This window comes from Oncorhynchus keta, unplaced genomic scaffold (genome assembly GCF_023373465.1).
Source record: "Oncorhynchus keta strain PuntledgeMale-10-30-2019 unplaced genomic scaffold, Oket_V2 Un_contig_5831_pilon_pilon, whole genome shotgun sequence".
NCBI classification, from domain to species: domain Eukaryota; kingdom Metazoa; phylum Chordata; class Actinopteri; order Salmoniformes; family Salmonidae; genus Oncorhynchus; species Oncorhynchus keta.
Window position 1 is genome coordinate 107834 of NW_026288532.1, and position 21185 is coordinate 129018.

Below are 21185 nucleotides of genomic sequence, written 5' to 3' on the forward strand. Positions count from 1 at the left end.
ATATTGTATATTAACAGTATATTGTATATATCAGTATATTGTATATAAACACTATATTGTATATAAACACTATATTGTATATATCAGTATATTGTATATATCAGTATATTGTATATATCAGGATATTGTATATATCAGTATATTGTATATAAACAGTATATTGTATATAAACAGTATATTGTATATATCAGTATATTGTATATAAACAGTATATTGTATATATCAGGATATTGTATATAAACAGTATGTTGTATATATCAGGATATTGTATATTAACAGTATATTGTATATAAACAGCATATTGTATATATCAGGATATTGTATATATCAGGATATTGTATATAAACAGTATATTGTATATAAACAGTATATTGTATATATCAGGGTATTTGGGGGAAAAGTTCCACTGGAAGTTTTTCCAATACAGTCAACCATTTTTTTGTAAATATATATATATATAAATATATATATATACTTTTTCCAGTTAATATCTGCAGTTGACTTGTGCGATATGTTAGTAGTTGGAGATAGTTGGAGATAGTTGGGGGATAGTTGGAGATAGTTGGGGGATAGTTAGGAGATAGTTGGGGATAGTTAGGAGATAGTTGGGGATAGTTAGAGATAGTTGGGGGATAGTTTAGAGATAGTTAGGGGATCGTTAGGAGATCGTTAGGAGATAGTTGGGGATAGTTAGGAGATGGGGGATAGTTAGGAGATAGTTGGGGGAGATGGGGGAGGACTGAGAGAGATGGGGGGGATGGGGGATAGAGGAGATAGTTGGGGGGATGGGGAGGACGGAGAGAGATGGGGGAGGGGGGAGAGAGAGGAGAGAGAGAGACGGCGAGAGAATCAGAGAGGTGTTTGATGAAGGCTCAAGGCTGTGTGTCAGTGTTTGTCTAAAGGCTAAAGTGCCCTCTCTGCTAAACGAGAGATAGTTGGGGGAGGATGGAGAGAGATGTGGGAGGACGGAGAGAGAGAGATGGCGAGAGAATCAGAGAGGTGTTTGTAAAGGCTAAAGTGCCCTTTCTGCTAAACAAGGGGGATGTTGTTCACTTAGCTGTGTGTACTGTACAACATATTGTGTGTGTGTGCGTGTGATGGTATGTGTGTGTGATGGTACTGTGTGTGTGTGTGTGTGTGTGTGTGTGTGTGTGTGTGTGTGTGTGTGTGTGTGTGTGTGTGTGTGTGTGTGTGTGTGTGTGTGTGTGTGTGTGTGTGTGTGTGTGTTCCTCACACAGTAAGCTGACGACAGGAGTTACAGTTTCATGTCTGAGGGTTGGTATCCCTCAGGGCTCTACTATAGGGCCCTCCTCCTTCTCCTTTGGGTTTACACACACACACACACACACACACACACACACACACACACCGTACCATCACACACTTCAGTCCTTCTGATACAGATGTTAGAGCAGACGGCCTAGTAGAATGGGGATTTATTTGGTTGTGTGTGTGTGTGTGTGTGTGTGTGTGTGTGTGTGTGTGTGTGTGTGTGTGTGTGTGTGTGTGTGTGTGTGCCATCAACACACTGAAATATCTGTTTTGTTAAATCTGACTCAACGACAGCCTGTTGGTTAATGATTTAATTCAGGTGATTCATTTTGAATGATTGGTCTGATGATGTTTTTTCAGACGGTGACGAGGTGACAACCTGGTTGATAGCGGACAGAGACAGAGAGGTGGGTCTCTCTCTGTGTGGATTAGGTCCAGTTTCCTCCACATGACACAGATGTTTATATATATTTATTTTCATGAATAATTCATAAATAAATACTTTTTATAGAAATAAAACTTGATTAAAAAAATAATGATTAATAATAAACAATAATTATAATATTATAATAATAAACAATTTTTATTTTTATTTTTTTTATTTCACCTTTATTTAACCAGGTAGGCTAGTTGAGAACAAGTTCTCATTTGCAACTGCGACCTGGCCAAGATAAAGCATAGCAGTGTGAACAGACAACACAGAGTTACACATGGAGTAAACAATTAGCAAGTCAATAACACAGTAGAAAAAAATGGGCAGTCTATATACAATGTGTGCAAAAGGCATGAGGAGGTAGGCGAATAATACAATTTTGCAGATTAACACTGGAGTGATAAATGATCAGATGGGCATGTACAGGTAGAGATATTGGTGTGCAAAAGAGCAGAAAAGTAAATAAATAAAAACTGTATAAAAACAGTATGGGAATGAGGTAGGTGAAAAAGGGTGAGCTATTTACCTATAGACTATGTACAGCTGCAGCGATCGGTTAGCTGCTCGGATAGCTGATGTTTGAAGTTGGTGAGGGAGATAAAAGTCTCCAACTTCAGCGATTTTTGCAATTCGTTCCAGTCACAGGCAGCACTGGAACGAAAGGCGGCCAAATGAGGTGTTGGCTTTAGGGGATGATCAGCTGAGATACACCTGCTGGAGCGCGTGCTACGGATGGGTGTTGCCATCGTGACCAGTGAACTGAGATAAGGCGGAGCTTTACCTAGCATGGCCTTGTAGATGACCTGGAGCCAGTGGGTCTGGCGACGAATATGTAGTGAGGGCCAGCCGACTAGAGCATACAAGTCGCAGTGGTGGGTGGTATAAGGTGCTTTAGTGACAAAACGGATGGCACTGTGATAGACTGCATCCAGTTTGCTGAGTAGAGTGTTGGAAGCCATTTTGTAGATGACGTCGCCGAAGTCGAGGATCGGTAGGATAGTCAGTTTTACTAGGGTAAGCTTGGCAGCGTGAGTGAAGGAGGCTTTGTTGCGGAATAGAAAGCCGACTCTGGATTTGATTTTTGATTGGAGATGTTTGATGTGAGTCTGGAACAATAAACAATAATTATAATATTATAATAATAAATAATAATATAATAAATAAAATAATAATAATATATAATAATACATAATGATTATACAATAATAATAATATAATATTGATTATAATATAATAATACATAATAATTATAAAATAATAATAATATAATATTGATTATAATATAATAATACATAATAATTATAAAATAATAATAATATAATATTGATTATAATATAATAATACATAATAATTATAAAATAATAATAATATAATATTGATTATAATATAATAATAATAATATAATATTGATTATAATATAATAATAATAATAATATTGATTATAATATAATATAATATTGATTATAATATAATAATACATAATAATTATAATATAATAATAATATAATATTGATTATAATATAATAATAATATAATATTGATTATAATATAATAATACATAATAATTATATAATAATAATATAATATTGATTATAATATAATAATATAATATTGATTATAATATAATAATATAATATTGATTATAATATAATAATATAATATTGATTATAATATAATAATAATATAATAATTATAATATAATAATAATATAATATTGATTATAATATAATAATATAATATTGATTATAATATAATAATACATAATAATTATAATATAATAATAATATAATATTGATTATAATATAATAATACATAATAATTATAAAATAATAATAATATAATATTGATTATAATATAATAATACATAATAATTATAAAATAATAATAATATAATATTGATTATAATATAATAATAATATAATATTGATTATAATATAATAATACATAATAATTATAATATAATAATAATATAATATTGATTATAATATAATAATACATAATAATTATAAAATAATAATAATATAATATTGATTATAATATAATAATACATAATAATTATAATATAATAATAATATAATATTGATTATAATATAATAATACATAATAATTATAATATAATAATAATATAATATTGATTATAATATAATAATACATAATAATTATAATATAATAATAATATTGATTATAATATAATAATACATAATAATTATAAAATAATAATATAATAAATATATATATTAATATAAATAATAAAATCTTGATTGATTTTGATTGGCAGGCTCAGATCGTGAACCGGCGTGGGGGCGGTCCTCGGGGGAAGCGGGTGGCGAACCGTTACTATACCGACAAGAACGTCACCTGCCACAGCTGTAAGAGGACTGGACACCTCTCCAAGAGCTGCCCTACGCCCCCGGTAACACACACACCACACACACACACACACACACACACACACACACACACACACACACACACACACACACACACACACACACACACACACACACACACACACACACACACACACACACACACACACACACACACGTCAGTAACAGTCAGTAACAGTCAGTAATATATTGACTCTTCTCTTCCTTCTGCGTGTGTTTGTCCGTCTGTTTCCGTCTCTGCGTGTAGGAGCCGTGTTGCTTGTTGTGCGGGGAGCGTGGTCACACGATGCTGTCGTGTCCCAGCAAACATTGCAGGAACTGCGGTCTGCCCGGTCACTTGGACGAGGTGTGTGTCGTACCCAGCCTCCGATACAGATGGTGTTATCGCTGTGGCGTACAGGGACACCTTAACGACGTGAGTCACACACACACACACACACACACACACACACACACACACACACACACACACACACACACACACACACACACACACACACACACACACACACACACACTCTCTCCATCTCTCTCTCTCCATCCTCTCTCTCTCTCATCATTTTCTTCTCTCTCCATCTCTCTCTATCCTTCTCTCTCTCTCCATCCTTTCTCTCTCTCTCTCCATCCTTTTCTCTCTCTCTCCATCCTCTCTCTCTATCCTTTTCTCTCTCTCTCTCTCTCCATACTTTTCTCTCTCTCTCCAGTCCCTCGCTCTCTCCATCCATCCTTCTCTATCCTCTCTCTCTCTCCATCCTTTTCTCTCTCTCTCCATCCTCTCTCTCTCTCTCATCCTCTCTCTCTCTCTGATCCTCTCTCTCTCCATCCTTCTCTCCATCCATTTTCTCTCCTCTCTCTCATCCTCTCTCTCTCCTCTCTCTCCATCCTTCTCTCTCTCTCCATCCTTCTCTCTCTCTCCATCCTTCTCTCTCTCTCCATCCTTCTCTCTCTCCATCCTTTCTCTCTCTCCATCTCTCTCTCTCATCCTTCTCTCTCCTCCTCTCTCTCCATCCTTCTCTCTCTCTATCCTTTTCTCTCTCTCTCCATCCTCTCATCTTTTCTCCTCATCCTCTCTCTCTCCTCTATCCATCCTTCATCCTCTATCCTCTCTCTCTCTCCATCCTTCTCTCTCTCTCATCCTCTCTCTCTCCATCCTCTCTCTCTCTCTCATCCTTCTCTTCTCTCTCCATCCTTCTCTCTCCATCCTCCTCTCTCATCCTCTCTCTCATCCTTTCTCTCTCTCCATCTCTCTCTCATCCTTCTCTCTCATCTATCCTCTCTCTCTCTCCATCCTTCTCTCCATCCTTCTCTCTCTCTCCATCCTTCTCTCTCTCTATCCTTTTTCTCTCTCTCTCCATCCTCTCTCTCTATCCTTTTCTCTCTCTATCCTCTCTCTCTCTCCATCCTTCTCTCTCCATCCTTCTCTCTCTCCATCCTCTCTCCATCCTTTCTCTCTCTCTCCATCTCATCCTCTCTCTCTCCATCCTCTCTCTCTCATCCTTCTCTCTCCATCCTCTCTCTCTCTCATCCATCCTCTCTCTCTATCCTTTTCTCTCTCTCTCCATCTCTCTCTCTCTCTCATCCTCTCTCTCTCTCTCTCTCCATCCTTCTCTCTCTCCATCCATCCTCTCTCTCCTCTCCTCATCCTCTCATCTTTCTCTCTCTCTCCATCCTCTCTCTCTCCATCTCCTCCTCTCCTCTCTCTCTCATCCTTCTCTCCCTCTCTCCATCCTTCTCTCTCTCTCCATCCTCTCTCTCTCTCCATCCTCTCCTCTCTCTCCATCCTTCTCTCTCTCCATCTCTCTCTCTCCATCCTCTCTCTCTCTCTCATCCTCTCTCTCCATCCTCTCTCTCTCATCCTTCTCTCTCCATCCTCTCTCTCTCCATCCTTCTCTCTCTCTCCATCCTCTCTCTCTCTCTCCATCCTTCTCTCTCTCTCCATCCTTCTCTCTCTCCATCCTTTTCTCTCTCCATCTCCTCTCATCCATTCTCTCTCCATCCTCTCTCTCTATCCATCTCTCTCTCTATCCTTTTCTCTCTCTCTCCATCCTCCTCTCATCATTCTCTCTCTCCATCCCTCTCTCTCTCTCTCCATCCTTCTTCTCTCTATCCTCTCTCTCATCCATCTCTCTCTCTCTCTCCATCCCTTTTCTCTCTCTCTCCATCCTTCTCTCTCTCATCCTTTCTCTCTCTCTCCATCCTCTCTCTCTCCATCTCCATCCTCTCTCTCTCATCCTTCTCTCTCTCCATCCTCTCTCTCATCCTTCCTCTCTCTCTCCTATCCTCTCTCTCTCTCCATCCTTCTCTCTCCTCTCTCCATCCTCTCTCTCTCATCCTTCTCTCTCTCTCCATCCTCTCTCTCTCCATCCTCTATCCTCTCTCTCTCTCCATCCTTCTCTCTCCATCTTCTCTCTCTCTCCATCCTTCTCTCATCCTTTTCTCTCTCTCTCCATCCTCTCTCTCTCTATCCTTTTCTCTCTCTCCATCCTCTCTCTCTCATCCTCTCTCCATCCTCTCTCTCTCTCTATCCATCCTTCTCTCTCTCCATCCTTTCTCTCTCTCTCCATCCTCTCTCTCTCATCTTTTCTCTCTCTCTCTCCATCCTCTCTCTCTATCCATCCTCTCTCTCTCCATCCTCTCTCTCTCATCTTTCTCTCTCTCTCTCTCTCCATCCTTCTCTCTCTCCATCCTCTCTCTCTCTCCATCCTCTCTCTCTCTCCATCCTCTCCTCTCTCTCTCATCTTTCTCTCTCTCTCTCCATCCTTCTCTCTCTCTCCATCCTTCTCTCTCTCTCCATCCTTCTCTCTCTCTCCATCCTCTCTCTCTCATCCTTCTCTCTCCATCCTCTCTCTCTCATCCTTCTCTCTCTATCCTTTTCTCTCTCTCCATCTCTCTCTCTCCATCCTTTTCTCTCTCTCTCCATCCTTTTCTCTCTCTCTCCATCCTCTCTCTCTCCATCCTTCTCTCTCTATCCTTTTCTCTCTCTCTCTCTATCCTTCTTCTCTCTCCATCTCTCCATCCTCTCTCTCTCATCTCTCTCTCTCTCTCTCTCTCTCTCTCTCTCTCTATCTCTCTCTCTCTCTCTCTCCATCCTCTCTCTCTCCATCTATCTCTCTCTCATCCTATCTCCATCTATCTCCATCCTTTTCTCTCTACTCTATCCATCCTCTCTATCTATCTCTCTATCTATCTCTCTCTCTCTCTCTCTCTCTCTCTATCTATCCATCCATCCTTCTCTCTCTCTCTCTCTCTATCCATCCATCCTTCTCTCTCTCTCCATCTCTCTCCATCCTTTCTCTCTCTCTCTATCCATCCTTTTCTCTCTCTCTCTCTCTCTCTATCCATCCTTCTCTCTCTCTCTCTATCCATCCTCTCTCTCTCCATCTCTCTCTCTCTCTCCATCCTCTTCTCTCTCTCTCCATCCTCTCTCCATCCTTTCTCTCTCTCTCTCTCTATCCATCCTGCTCTCTCTCTCTCTCTCTCTCTCTCTCTCTCTCTCTCTCTCTCATCTCTCTCTCTCCTCTCTATCCATCCTTCTCTCTCTCTCCATCCTCTCTCTCTCTCCATCCTTTTCTCTCTCTCTCCATCCTCTCCTCTCCCTCTCATCCTTCTCTCTCTCTCTCCATCCTTCTCTCTCTCTCCATCCTCTCTCTCTCATCCTTCTCTCTCCATCCTCTCTCTCTCATCCTTCTCTCTCTCTCCTTTTCTCTCTCTCCATCCTCTCTCTCATCCTTCTCTCTCTCTCTCTATCCTCTCTCTCTCTCCATCCTTCTCTCTCTCCATCCTTCTCTCTCTCTCCATCCTCTCTCTCATCCTTCTCTCTCCATCCTCTCTCTCATCCTTCTCTCTCTCTATCCTTTTCTCTCTCTCCATCCTCTCTCTCTCTCCATCCTTCTCTCTCTCTCCATCCTCTTCTCTCTCTCCATCCTTCCTCTCTCTCTCTCTCTCTCTCTCCTCTCTCTCCATCCTCTCTCTCTCTCTCCATCCTCTCTCCATCCTTTTCTCTCTCTCTGTCTCTCTCTATCCATCTCTCTCTCTCTCTCTCTCTCTCTCTCTCTCTCTATCCTCTCTCTCTCTCTCTCTCTCTCTCTCTCTCTCTCTCCATCTGTCTCTCTCTCCATCCTCTCTCCATCCTCTTCTCTCTCTCTCTCCATCCTCTCTCTCTCTCCATCTCTGTTTCTCCCTGTGGAGGTCTATCTCTGTGTTGTGTCGGCAGAGAGGCAAGGCGTGTGACACTCACGCTCCTCGTCTGTCTTTAATGAGAGACCCAGGGGACAGAGACCTGACACACACACACACACACATATAAACAAGTGATTTTGGGGGAGAGATATAGAGTGAAAGACTTCTTTCTCTCTCTCTCTCTCTCTCTGTCTCTCTCTCTCTCTCTCTCTCTCTCTCTCTGTCTCTCTCTCTCTCTGTCTCTCTCTCTCTGTCTCTCTCTGTCTCTCTCTCTCTCTCTCTCTGTCTCTCTCTCTGTCTCTCTCTCTGTCTCTCTCTCTCTGTCTCTCTCTCTGTCTCTCTCTCTCTCTCTCTCTCTCTCTCTCTCTCTCTGTCTCTCTCTCTGTCTCTCTCTCTCTGTCTCTCTCTCTCTGTCTCTCTCTCTGTCTCTGTCTCTCTGTCTCTCTCTCTCTCTGTCTCTCTGTCTCTCTCTGTCTCTCTCTCTCTGTCTCTCTCTCTCTGTCTCTCTCTCTGTCTCTCTCTCTCTCTCTCTCTCTCTCAGTAGGAGTCTTTTAGATAATAGGAGTAGCCCGCTGCGCCTGTGACATTTTCCCACCGGGAGGCGAAGACGCTTAGAGAACGCTGTCACAACTCCTGGAAAACTGTCAGACGCTCCGGAGAGAGTTTTAGACACAGTTTTACTGATGGAGTGGGTGGGAGAGAGAGAGGGAGAGAGAGATGGAGAGAGGGAGGAAAGAGGGAGGGAGAGATGGAGCAAGAGCTTTAGACACAGTGGGACTGGGGAGAGATGTCCTCTCTCCCTCCCTCCTCTCTTCCCCGCCCTCTCTCTCTGCATCCGTTTGATAAACAACAGATACACACACACACACACACACACACACACACACACACACACACACACACACACACACACACACACACACACACACACACACAGAGAGTTCATGTGCTTTCTGTTTCACACACTGATTGATAATATTCTCTCCTCAGGCCTGCCCAGAGATATGGAGACAGTACCACATCACGGTAAGACTGTGTGTGTGTGTGTGTGTGTGTGTGTGTGTGTGTGTGTGTGTGTGTGTGTGTGTGTGTGTGTGTGTGTGTGTGTGTGTGTGATATAGACCTCAGCCTAAGAGAAAAGAGCAGCTTGTTTGTCAATTAAAAGACGTGATAAAGCATGAAATGGGCTGCCAACAACCTCACGGGAGCAGACTGTGTCTGTAGACAGGGGTGGTCTGTCTGTCTGTCACTCTCCTCTATGGAGATTAATTAGCCTGCTCAGTTTAATGGAAGGAGCTGCTTCATTAGACTACTGGAGGAGAGAGGAGGAGGAGGGAGGGAGAGAGGAGGAGGAGGAGGGAGGGAGAGGGAGGGAGGGAGGGAGAGAGGAGGAGGAGGAGGAGGGAGAAGAGGAGGGAGGGGAGGAGGAGGAGAGAGGAGGGAGGGAGGGAGGGGAGAGGAGGAGGAGGAGGAGGAGGAGGAGGAGGGAGGGGAGAGGAGGGAGGAGGAGGAGGGAGGAGGGAGGGAGAGAGAGGAGGAGGGAGGGAGAGGGGGAGGAGGAGAGGAGGAGGAGAGGGAGGGAGAGAGGAGGAGGGGAGAGAGAGAGAGGGAGGGAGAGAAGAGGGAGGGAGGAGAGAGGGAGGGAGAGGAGAGAGGAGGAGGGAGAGGGAGAGGAGGAGAGAGGGAGAGAGGAGGAGGAGGGAGAGGAGGAGGGAGGGAGAGAAGAGGGAGGGGGAGAGGAGGGAGGGAGGGAGAGAGAGGAGGAGGGAGGGAGGGAGGGAGGAGAGAGAGGGAGAGAGGAGGAGGGAGGGAGAGAGAGGGAGGGAGGGAGGGAGGGGAGAGAGGGGGAGGAGGAAGGAGAGAAGAAGAAGGAGAGAGAGAAGAGGGGAAGAGGGGAGAGGGAGAGAAGAGGAGTAATGGAGAGAGAAGAGGAGATAGGGAGAGAAGAGGAGGGAGGGAGGAGAGAAGGAGGAGAGGGAGGATGAGGGGGTGGAGGAGGGAGGGAGGGAGGAGGAGGAGGGAGGAGGAGGGAGAGGAGGGAGGGAGGGAGGAGGGGGAGGGAGAGAAGAGGGGGAGGTGGGAGAGGGAGAGAAGAGGAGAAGGGAGGGAGGGGAGGGAGAGAAGAGGATGGGGAGGGAGGAGTGTAGGAGGAGGAGGGAGAGGAGGGAGAGAGGAAGGAGGGATGAGGGAGGGGAGGGAGGGAGGAGGAGGAGGGAGGAGAGAGAGAGGAGAGAGGGAGGGAGGGAGGGAGAGAGGGAGGGAGAGAGAGAGAGAGAGAGGGAGGGAGAGAGAGAGAGGAGAGGGAGGAGAGAGAGAGGGAGGAAGAGGAGGGAGGGAGAGAAGAGGAGGGAGAGAGAAGATGAGGGAGGGAGAGAGGAGAGGAGGGAGGGAGAGAGAGGAGGGAGAGGAGAGAGAGAGGAGGAGGACCCTTCATGTTTCAGCGATGTCCGGCAGCCAATCAGGCTCTCTGTTTATGTTTCCACTCAGGGGTTTTCCTTCAGCGATGTCCGGCAGCCAATCAGGCTCTCTGTTACTGCCGGCTACATTTCCCACTTCGTATTAAACTCGTCCGTCGAACTCGATCCCTCTGGAATAAACCATCTGCATCTCGTAGCTGTTGACTGCGATGACAGGGAAACGAAGGGAGAGGTTCCACTCTCCCCTAAATCTGTCCAGAATCAACCCAATGTGTTTCTATGTGATTTAGAAGCTAAGATACAGGAAGTGAATTTGTCTCAGGGAAACGAAGGGAGAGGTTTCACTCTCCCCTAAATCTGTCCAGAATCAACCCAATGTGTTTCTATGTGATTTAGAAGCTAAGATACAGGAAGTGAATTTGTCTCAGGGAAACGAAGGGAGAGGTTCCACTCTCCCCTAAATCTGTCCAGAATCAACCCAATGTGTTTCTATGTGATTTAGGAGCTAAGATACAGGAAGTGAATTTGTCTCAGGGAAACGAAGGGAGAGGTTTCACTCTCCCCTAAATAGTAGTCGTGATGCTGAGTGAGTCTGTCTGCCTCTTGGTGTCATCATTAGTCATGATGCTGAGTGAGTCTGTCTGCCTCTTGGTGTAGTCATTAGTCATGATGCTGAGTGAGTCTGTCTGCCTCTTGGTGTCATCATTAGTCATGACGCTGAGTGAGTCTGTCTGCCTCTTGGTGTAGTTGTGATGCAGTCTGTCTGCCTCAGTTGTGATGCTGAGTGAGTCTGTCTGCCTCTTGGTGTAGTCATTAGTCACGATGCTGAGTGAGTCTGTCTGCCTCTTGGTGTAGTTGTGATGCTGAGTGAGTCTGTCTGCCTCTTGGTGTAGTCATTAGTGATGCTGAGTGAGTCTGTCTGCCTCTTGGTGTAGTCGTGATGCTGAGTGAGTCTGTCTGCCTCTTGGTGTAGTTGTGATGCTGAGTGAGTCTGTCTGCCTCTTGTGTCATGTAGTCGTGATGCTGAGTGAGTCTGTCTGCCTCTTGGTGTAGTCGTGATGCTGAGTGAGTCTGTCTGCCTCTTGGTGTCATCATTAGTCATGATGCTGAGTGAGTCTGTCTGCCTCTTGGTGTAGTTGTGATGCTGAGTGAGTCTGTCTGCCTCTTGGTGTAGTTAGTGATGCTGAGTGAGTCTGTCTGCCTCTTGGTGTAGTCATTAGTCATGATGCTGAGTGAGTCTGTCTGCCTCTTGGTGTAGTCATTAGTCATGATGCTGAGTGAGTCTGTCTGCCTCTTGGTGTAGTCGTGATGCTGAGTGAGTCTGTCTGCCTCTTGGTGTCATCATTAGTCATGATGCTGAGTGAGTCTGTCTGCCTCTTGGTGTAGTCGTGATGCTGAGTGAGTCTGTCTGCCTCTTGGTGTTGTCATTAGTCATGATGCTGAGTGAGTCTGTCTGCCTCTTGGTGTAGTCGTGATGCTGAGTGAGTCTGTCTGCCTCTTGGTGTCATCATTAGTCATGATGCTGAGTGAGTCTGTCTGCCTCTTGGTGTAGTCATTAGTCATGATGCTGAGTGAGTCTGTCTGCCTCTTGGTGTCATCATTAGTCATGATGCTGAGTGAGTCTGTCTGCCTCTTGGTGTAAGTCATGATGCTGAGTGAGTCTGTCTGCCTCTTGGTGTAGTCGTGATGCTGAGTGAGTCTGTCTGCCTCTTGGTGTCATCATTAGTCATGATGCTGAGTGAGTCTGTCTGCCTCTTGGTGTAGTCATTAGTCATGATGCTGAGTGAGTCTGTCTGCCTCTTGGTGTAGTCATTAGTCATGATGCTGAGTGAGTCTGTCTGCCTCTTGGTGTAGTCATGATGCTGAGTGAGTCTGTCTGCCTCTTGGTGTCAGTCATTAGTCATGATGCTGAGTGAGTCTGTCTGCCTCTTGGTGTATCATTAGTCATGATGCTGAGTGAGTCTGTCTGCCTCTTGGTGTAGTCATTAGTCATGATGCTGAGTGAGTCTGTCTGCCTCTTGGTGTAGTCGTGATGCTGAGTGAGTCTGTCTGCCTCTTGGTGTCATCATTAGTCATGATGCTGAGTGAGTCTGTCTGCCTCTTGGTGTAGTTGTGATGCTGAGTGAGTCTGTCTGCCTCTTGGTGTAGTCATGATGCTGAGTGAGTCTGTCTGCCTCTTGGTGTAGTTGTGATGCTGAGTGAGTCTGTCTGCCTCTTGGTGTAGTCGTGATGCTGAGTGAGTCTGTCTGCCTCTTGGTGTCATCATTAGTCATGATGCTGAGTGAGTCTGTCTGCCTCTTGGTGTAGTCGTGATGCTGAGTGAGTCTGTCTGCCTCTTGGTGTCATCATTAGTCATGATGCTGAGTGAGTCTGTCTGCCTCTTGGTGTAGTCGTGATGCTGAGTGAGTCTGTCTGCCTCTTGGTGTAGTCATTAGTCATGATGCTGAGTGAGTCTGTCTGCCTCTTGGTGTAGTCATTAGTCATGATGCTGAGTGAGTCTGTCTGCCTCTTGGTGTAGTCGTGATGCTGAGTGAGTCTGTCTGCCTCTTGGTGTCATCATTAGTCGTGATGCTGAGTGAGTCTGTCTGCCTCTTGGTGTCATCATTAGTCATGATGCTGAGTGAGTCTGTCTGCCTCTTGGTGTCATCATTAGTCATGATGCTGAGTGAGTCTGTCTGCCTCTTGGTGTAGTCGTCATGATGCTGAGTGAGTCTGTCTGCCTCTTGGTGTCAGTCATTAGTCATGATGCTGAGTGAGTCTGTCTGCCTCTTGGTGTCATCATTAGTCATGATGCTGAGTGAGTCTGTCTGCCTCTTGGTGTGTCATTAGTCACGATGCTGAGTGAGTCTGTCTGCCTCTTGGTGTAGTTGTGATGCTGAGTGAGTCTGTCTGCCTCTTGGTGTAGTCATTAGTCATGATGCTGAGTGAGTCTGTCTGCCTCTTGGTGTAGTGAGTGATGCTGAGCTGAGTCTGTCTGCCTCTTGGTGTAGTCATTAGTCATGATGCTGAGTGAGTCTGTCTGCCTCTTGGTGTCATCATTAGTCATGATGCTGAGTGAGTCTGTCTGCCTCTTGGTGTAGTCATTAGTCATGATGCTGAGTGAGTCTGTCTGCCTCTTGGTGTAGTCGTGATGCTGAGTGAGTCTGTCTGCCTCTTGGTGTCATCATTAGTCATGATGCTGAGTGAGTCTGTCTGCCTCTTGGTGTAGTCATGATGCTGAGTGAGTCTGTCTGCCTCTTGGTGTCATCATTAGTCATGATGCTGAGTGAGTCTGTCTGCCTCTTGGTGTAGTCGTGATGCTGAGTGAGTCTGTCTGCCTCTTGGTGTCATCATTAGTCATGATGCTGAGTGAGTCTGTCTGCCTCTTGGTGTAGTCGTGATGCTGAGTGAGTCTGTCTGCCTCTTGGTGTAGTCATTAGTCATGATGCTGAGTGAGTCTGTCTGCCTCTTGGTGTAGTCGTGATGCTGAGTGAGTCTGTCTGCCTCTTGGTGTAGTCATTAGTCATGATGCTGAGTGAGTCTGTCTGCCTCTTGGTGTCATCATTAGTCGTGATGCTGAGTGAGTCTGTCTGCCTCTTGGTGTCATCATTAGTCATGATGCTGAGTGAGTCTGTCTGCCTCTTGGTGTAGTCGTGATGCTGAGTGAGTCTGTCTGCCTCTTGGTGTAGTCATGATGCTGAGTGAGTCTGTCTGCCTCTTGGTGTAGTCATTAGTCATGATGCTGAGTGAGTCTGTCTGCCTCTTGGTGTAGTCATTAGTCGTGATGCTGAGTGAGTCTGTCTGCCTCTTGGTGTAGTCATGATGCTGAGTGAGTCTGTCTGCCTCTTGGTGTAGTCATGATGCTGAGTGAGTCTGTCTGCCTCTTGGTGTCATCATTAGTCATGACGCTGAGTGTGATTTTGAGAGACGAAAACCAAAACCATACATTTATTTAAGAAGATAATGTGGGCTATTTATCTCATTTTTATTTTTTAATAAAATCCACAATCAAAGAGCAAACATCATTGTGGTAATTCATATCTTGTAGCAAAACTTGTAACTCAGACTTTAATCTCAAGAGAAGACAGGTTATAAAGGTTTAAATATTATTTTACTTAGAAAATAGTCCTAGAAAATACACTGAATTAATTTTTCAGTCATTTAAATTGTAAATCCATGTTTTACCACAACTAATATTTCAGACGGGACCAATGCCTTACAATGTACCAGAGTTCACCTACATAGAGCTCCTTCTGCAAAAAACACTAAATCTAAACCAGTGGGGCAACCCCCCCCAGACACCCCTCCCGGCTGGCTACTCTATGTACCTGCAGTGGTAGTGACATTTAGACTATAGTCATTTAGCTGACGTTCTGAGCCAGAGCCACATACAGGACATTCATCTAGAGTAGAGGCATGACCACCTCATACCTCCAGGTAGAGTCAGGACCACCTCATACCTCCAGGTAGAGTCAGTACCACCACCTCATACCTCCAGGTAGAGTCAGTACCACCACCTCATACCTCCAGGTAGAGTCAGACACCACCTCATACCTCCACCACCTCAGGTAGAGTCAGTACCACCTCATACCTCCAGGTAGAGTCAGTACCACCACCTCATACCTCCAGGTAGAGTCAGGACCACCTCACCTCCTCAGGACCACCTCATACCTCCAGGTAGAGTCAGTACCACCACCTCATACCTCCAGGTAGAGTCAGGACCACCACCTCATACCTCCAGGTAGAGTCAGTACCACCACCTCATACCTCCAGGTAGAGTCAGTACCACCACCTCATACCTCCAGGTAGAGTCAGTACCACCACCTCATACCTCCAGGTAGAGTCAGTACCACCACCTCATACCTCCAGGTAGAGTCAGTACCACCACCTCATACCTCCAGGTAGAGTCAGTACCACCACCTCATACCTCCAGGTAGAGTCAGTACCACCACCTCATACCTCCAGGTAGAGTCAGTACCACCACCTCATACCTCCAGGTAGAGTCAGTACCACCACCTCATACCTCCAGGTAGAGTCAGTACCACCACCTCATACCTCCAGGTAGAGTCAGACCACCACCTCATACCTCCAGGTAGAGTCAGACCACCTCATACCTCCAGGTAGAGTCAGACCACCTCATGCCTCCAGGTAGAGTCAGTACCACCACCTCATGCCTCCAGGTAGAGTCAGGACCACCTCATACCTCCAGGTAGAGTCAGGACCACCTCATGCCTCCAGGTAGAGTCAGTACCACCTCATACCTCCAGGTAGAGTCAGTACCACCTCATACCTCCAGGTAGAGTCAGTACCACCACCTCATACCTCCAGGTAGAGTCAGTACCACCTCATACCTCCAGGTAGAGTCAGTACCACCTCATACCTCCAGGTAGAGTCAGGACCACCTCATACCTCCAGGTAGAGTCAGTACCACCACCTCATACCTCCAGGTAGAGTCAGTACCACCACCTCATACCTCCAGGTGTCAGTGTGTACCTGTCAGCTGTGTGTGTGTGTGTGTGTGTGTGTGTGTGTGTGTGTGTGTGTGTGTGTGTGTGTGTGTGTGTGTGTGTGTGTGTGAGCTAGTTTAAGGGGTGGTGGATTTTGTGACCTAGGTCTAATTGAGGTATTAAAAACATTTTAAGCATGGGAAACAGAAGGTCCTTACACACTTAGACACACAGACACACACACTTACACACATCGACATACACACACACACACACATCGACACACACACACACACCTCTTAGGGCTCGTACTGTTTAAGACAGAATTTTATTCATGATAATGTTTATGACCCTGAACTCCCTAAAGTGGACTGTGTGTGTGTGTGTGTGTGTGTGTGTGTGTGTGTGTGTGTGTGTGTGTGTGTGTGTGTGTGTGTGTGTGTGTGTGTGTGTGTGTCATGTGTGTGTGTGTGTCATGGTGTGTGTGTGTCATGGTGTGTGTGTGTGTGTGTGTGTGTGTGTGTGTCATGGTGTGTGTGTGTGTTCTGGGAGATGTGACTCTGTCACCTTCCTCTGGGCTCAGCCAGGTGTGAAAATGCATTCTGTCAGACCCCTACTACTGGGGCTACTTATGCTGGACTGTGTGTGTGTGTGTAGCCTGTGTGTGTCCTCCTCTCTCAGCGATGTCCTCAGGACTGTGTGTCGTGTGTCGGTGTGTGTGTGTGTCCTCCTCCTCTCTCAGCTGATGTCCTCAGGGATTTGTGGTCTCTACAGCTAAGTCTGGAGAGGAGTCTGTTAGAGAAGCCAGGTGCTGTGAACTCTCTTCTCCGCCCCCTCCCCCCCTCTTACTATCTGAGTCTCAGTTCTGTTACAGTGGAGGGAGAGGAGGATGATGAAGGGAGAGGAGGAGGATGAATAATAATAATAATAATATATGCCATTTAGAGGAGCTTTATGAGGACTTACAGGGATACAAAGGAGGGGAGGAGGAGAGGAGGAGGAGGGAGAGGAGAGGAGGAAAGGGAGGGAGAGGAGGGAGGGAGGAGAGGAGGGAGGGAGGGAGGAAAGGGGAGAGGAGGAGGATGAGGGTAGAGGAGGATGAGGGAGGGAGGGAGAGGAGGGATGAGGAGGGAGGAGGAGGGAGAGGAGGATGAGGGAGGGAGGAAAGGAGGAGAGGAGGATGAGGGAGGGAGGGAGAGGAGGAGGAGGAGGAGGGAGGAGAGGGAGGGAGAGGGATGAGGGAGGGAGAGAGGAGGATGAGGAGGATGAGGGAGGGAGGGAGGAGGGAGGAAAGGAGGGAGAGGAGGATGAGGAGGGGAGGAGAGGGAGGAGGGATGAGGGAGGGAGAGGAGGATAATGGGATGGGAGGGGAGGATGAGGGAGGGGAGAGGAGGATGAGGATGAGGGAGGGAGGAAAGGATGAGGGAGGGAGAGAGGAGGATGGGAGGGAGAGGAGGATGAGGGAGGGAGAGGAGGGAGAGGAGGATAATGAAGGAGGATGGGAGGGAGAGAAGGATGAGGTAGGGAGGAGGAAGGAGGGAGAGGAGGATGAGGGAGGGAGGAAAGAGGGAGGGGAGGAGGATGGGAGGATGAGAGGAGGGAGAAGAGGATGAGGGAGGGGAGAAGAGGATGAGGGAGGGAGAAGAGGATGAGGGAGGGAGGATGAGGGAAGAGGATGAGGGAGGGAGGGAAGAGGATGAGGGGGAGAAGGGAGAAGAGGGATGAGGGAGGGAGAGGAGGATGAGGGAGAGAGGAGGATAATGAAGGATAAGGAGAGGAGGAGGATGGGAGGGAGGAGGAGGAGGGAGGGAGAGGGAGAGGAGGGAGAGGAGGATAATGAAGGAGGATGGGAGGGAGAGGAGGATAATGAAGGAGGATGAGGGAGGGAGGGAGGGAGGAGAGGAGGATAATGAAGGAGGATGGGAAATTACCTGGAGAGAGAGAGGGAGAGGGAGAGAGAGAGAGAAATTACCTGGAGAGAGAGAGAGGGAGAGGGAGGGAGAGAGAGAAATTACCTGGAGAGAGAGAGAGGGAGAGGGAGGGAGAGAGAGAGAGAGAGAGGGAGGGAGAGGGAGGGAGAGAGAGAAATTACCTGGAGAGAGAGAGGGAGAGGGAGGGAGAGAGAGAAATTACCTGGAGAGAGAGAGAGGGAGAGAGAGAGAGGGAGAGGGAGGGAGGGAGAGAGAGAGAGAGAGAGGGAGGGAGAGGGAGGGAGAGGAGAGAGAGAGAGAGGGAGGGAGGGAGAGGGAGGGAGAGAGGGAAATTACCTGGAGAGGGAGAGGGAGGGAGGGAGAGAGAGAGAGAGGGAGCACGGTTATGACCTGCATTCTTTATTCAGACTAAATTAATTTCTCTAAAGATCAGACACACGTCTGTGTCCGCATTAAGACCACAGCGCCCCCATCAGGCCACAGGAGACACAGCACCCCCATCAGGGCACTGGAGGCACAGCACCCCCATCAGGGCACTGGAGGCACAGCACCCCCATCAGGGCACTGGAGGCACAGCACCCCCATCAGGCCACAGGAGGCACAGCACCCCCATCAGGCCACAGGAGGACACAGCGCCCCCATCAGGCCACAGGAGGCACAGCACCCCCATCAGGCCACAGGAGGCACAGCACCCCCATCAGGCCACAGGAGACACAGCACCCCCATCAGGCCACAGGAGGCACAGCACCCCCATCAGGGCACTGGAGGCACAGCACCCCCATCAGGCCACAGGAGGCACAGCACCCCCATCAGGCCACAGGAGACACAGCACCCCATCAGGCCACAGGACACACAGCACCCCCATCAGGCCCCAGAGGGGACACAGCACCCCCATCAGGCCACGGGAGGCACAGCACCCCCATCAGGCCACAGGGGACACAGCACCCCCATCAGGCCACGGGAGGCACAGCACCCCCATCAGGCCACAGGGGACACAGCACCCCCATCAGGCCACAGGGGACACAGCACCCCCATCAGGCCACAGGGGACACAGCACCCCCATCAGGCCACAGGGGACACAGCACCCCCATCAGGCCACAGGGGACACAGCACCCCCATCAGGCCCCACGGGAGGCACAGCGCCCCCATCAGGCCACAGGGGACACAGCACCCCCATCAGGCCCCATTGGTTCAGGTACATCAGTACAAAGCAGGTGATTGGTTCAGGTACATCAGTACAGAGCAGGTGATTGGTTCAGGTACATCAGTACAGAGCAGGTGATTGGTTCAGGTGTATCAGCGTGGCAGGCGATTGGTCTTCTTTAGATAGTGGTGGTGATAGCTGTGTGTGTGTTCATTGATAGTGGTGGGCACGCAGCTCCCTCTCAGGAGATAGGTGTGTTTACACAGTGGTTCCTCTCCTCAGTGATGTCAGTTTATTGATCTCATTCCAGGGGGAAGAAGAGGGTGGTGTGTGTGTATTGATCTGTGTCTCAAGGGCTGTGTGTTGATGGGTGCCGCCACATTACTACACACACAGACAAAGCTGTTCCACACACACCTCCACTTCCTCTCCTCCCAGAGGGCCTCAGCTCTCTCTCTCTCTCTCTCTCTCTCAGCTCTCTCTGTCTCTCTCTCTGTCTCTGTCTCTCTCTGTCTCAGGCCTCTCTCTCACAGCTCTCCTCTCTCTCTCTCAGGCCTCTCTCTCTCTCACTCTGTCTCTCTCATCTCTCTCTGTCTCTCTGTCTCTCTCTGTCCCATCTCTCTCTCTCTCTCTCTCTCTCTCCTCTCAGGCCTCAGGGGTCTCTCTGTCTCTCTCAGGTCTCTCTCTCTCTCTGTCTCTCTCTCTCTCTCTCTCTCTCTCTCTACATATCCCCTCCTATAGAGTATGGATCATTTATAATGTCTCTGTCCTGGTTTATATAGAGTATGGATCATTAGAATGTCTCTGTCCTGGTTTATATAGAATGGATCAGGTATGGATCAGGTTATAATGTCTCTGTCCTGGTTTATATAATGTCTCTGGTTTATATAGAGTATGGATCGTTATAATGTCTCTGTCCTGGTTTATATAGAGTATGGATCGTTATAATGTCTCTGTCCTGGTTTATATAATGTCTCTGGTTTATATAGAGCATGGATCATTATAATGTCTCTGTCCTGGTTTATATAGAGTATGGATCATTATAATGTCTCTGTCCTGGTTTATATAGAGTATGGATCATTATAATGTCTCTGTCCTGGTTTATATAGAGTTTGGATCATTATAATGTCTCTGTCCTGGTTTATATAGAGTTTGGATCATTATAATGTCTCTGTCCTGGTTTATATAGAGTATGAATCATTATAATGTCTCTGTCCTGGTTTATATAGAGTATGGATCGTTATAATGTCTCTGTCCTGGTTTATATAGAGTATGGATCATTATAATGTCTCTGTCCTGGTTTATATAGAGTATGGATCGTTATAATGTCTCTGGTTTATATAGAGTATGGATCATTATAATGTCTCTGGTTTATATAGAGTATGGATCATTATAATGTCTCTGGTTTATATAGAGTATGGATCATTATAATGTCTCTGTCCTGGTTTATATAGAGTATGGATCATTATAATGTCTCTGTCCTGGTTTATATAGAGTATGGATCATTATAATGTCTCTGTCCTGGTTTATATAGAGTATGGATCATTATAATGTCTCTGTCCTGGTTTATATAGAGTATGGATTATTATAATGTCTCTGTCCTGGTTTATATAGAGTATGGATCATTATAATGTCTCTGTCCTGGTTTATATAGAGTGGATCGTTATAATGTCTCTGTCCTGGTTTATATAGAGTATGGATCATTAGAATGTCTCTGTCCTGGTTTATATAGAGTATGGATCATTATAATGTCTCTGTCCTGGTTTATATAGAGTATGGATCATTATAATGTCTCTGTCCTGGTTTATATAGAGTATGGATCATTATAATGTCTCTGTCCTGGTTTATATAGAGTATGGATCATTATAATGTCTCTGTCCTGGTTTATATAGAGTATGGATCATTATAATGTCTCTGTCCTGGTTTATATAGAGTATGGATCATTATAATGTCTCTGTCCTGGTTTATATAGAGTATGGATCATTATAATGTC

The 21185-nt window shown here is 46.5% G+C and overlaps 1 long non-coding RNA gene across 1 annotated transcript; it reads left to right on the forward strand.

Moving 5' to 3' along the window:
• Positions 1–1605: 1605 nt before the first annotated feature.
• Positions 1606–9372, forward strand: LOC127925552 (uncharacterized). The gene is made up of 4 exons (XR_008121321.1): positions 1606–1679; positions 3984–4118; positions 4343–4510; positions 9265–9372. It is a non-coding gene; the product is annotated as an uncharacterized LOC127925552 (long non-coding RNA).
• Positions 9373–21185: the final 11813 nt, after the last annotated feature.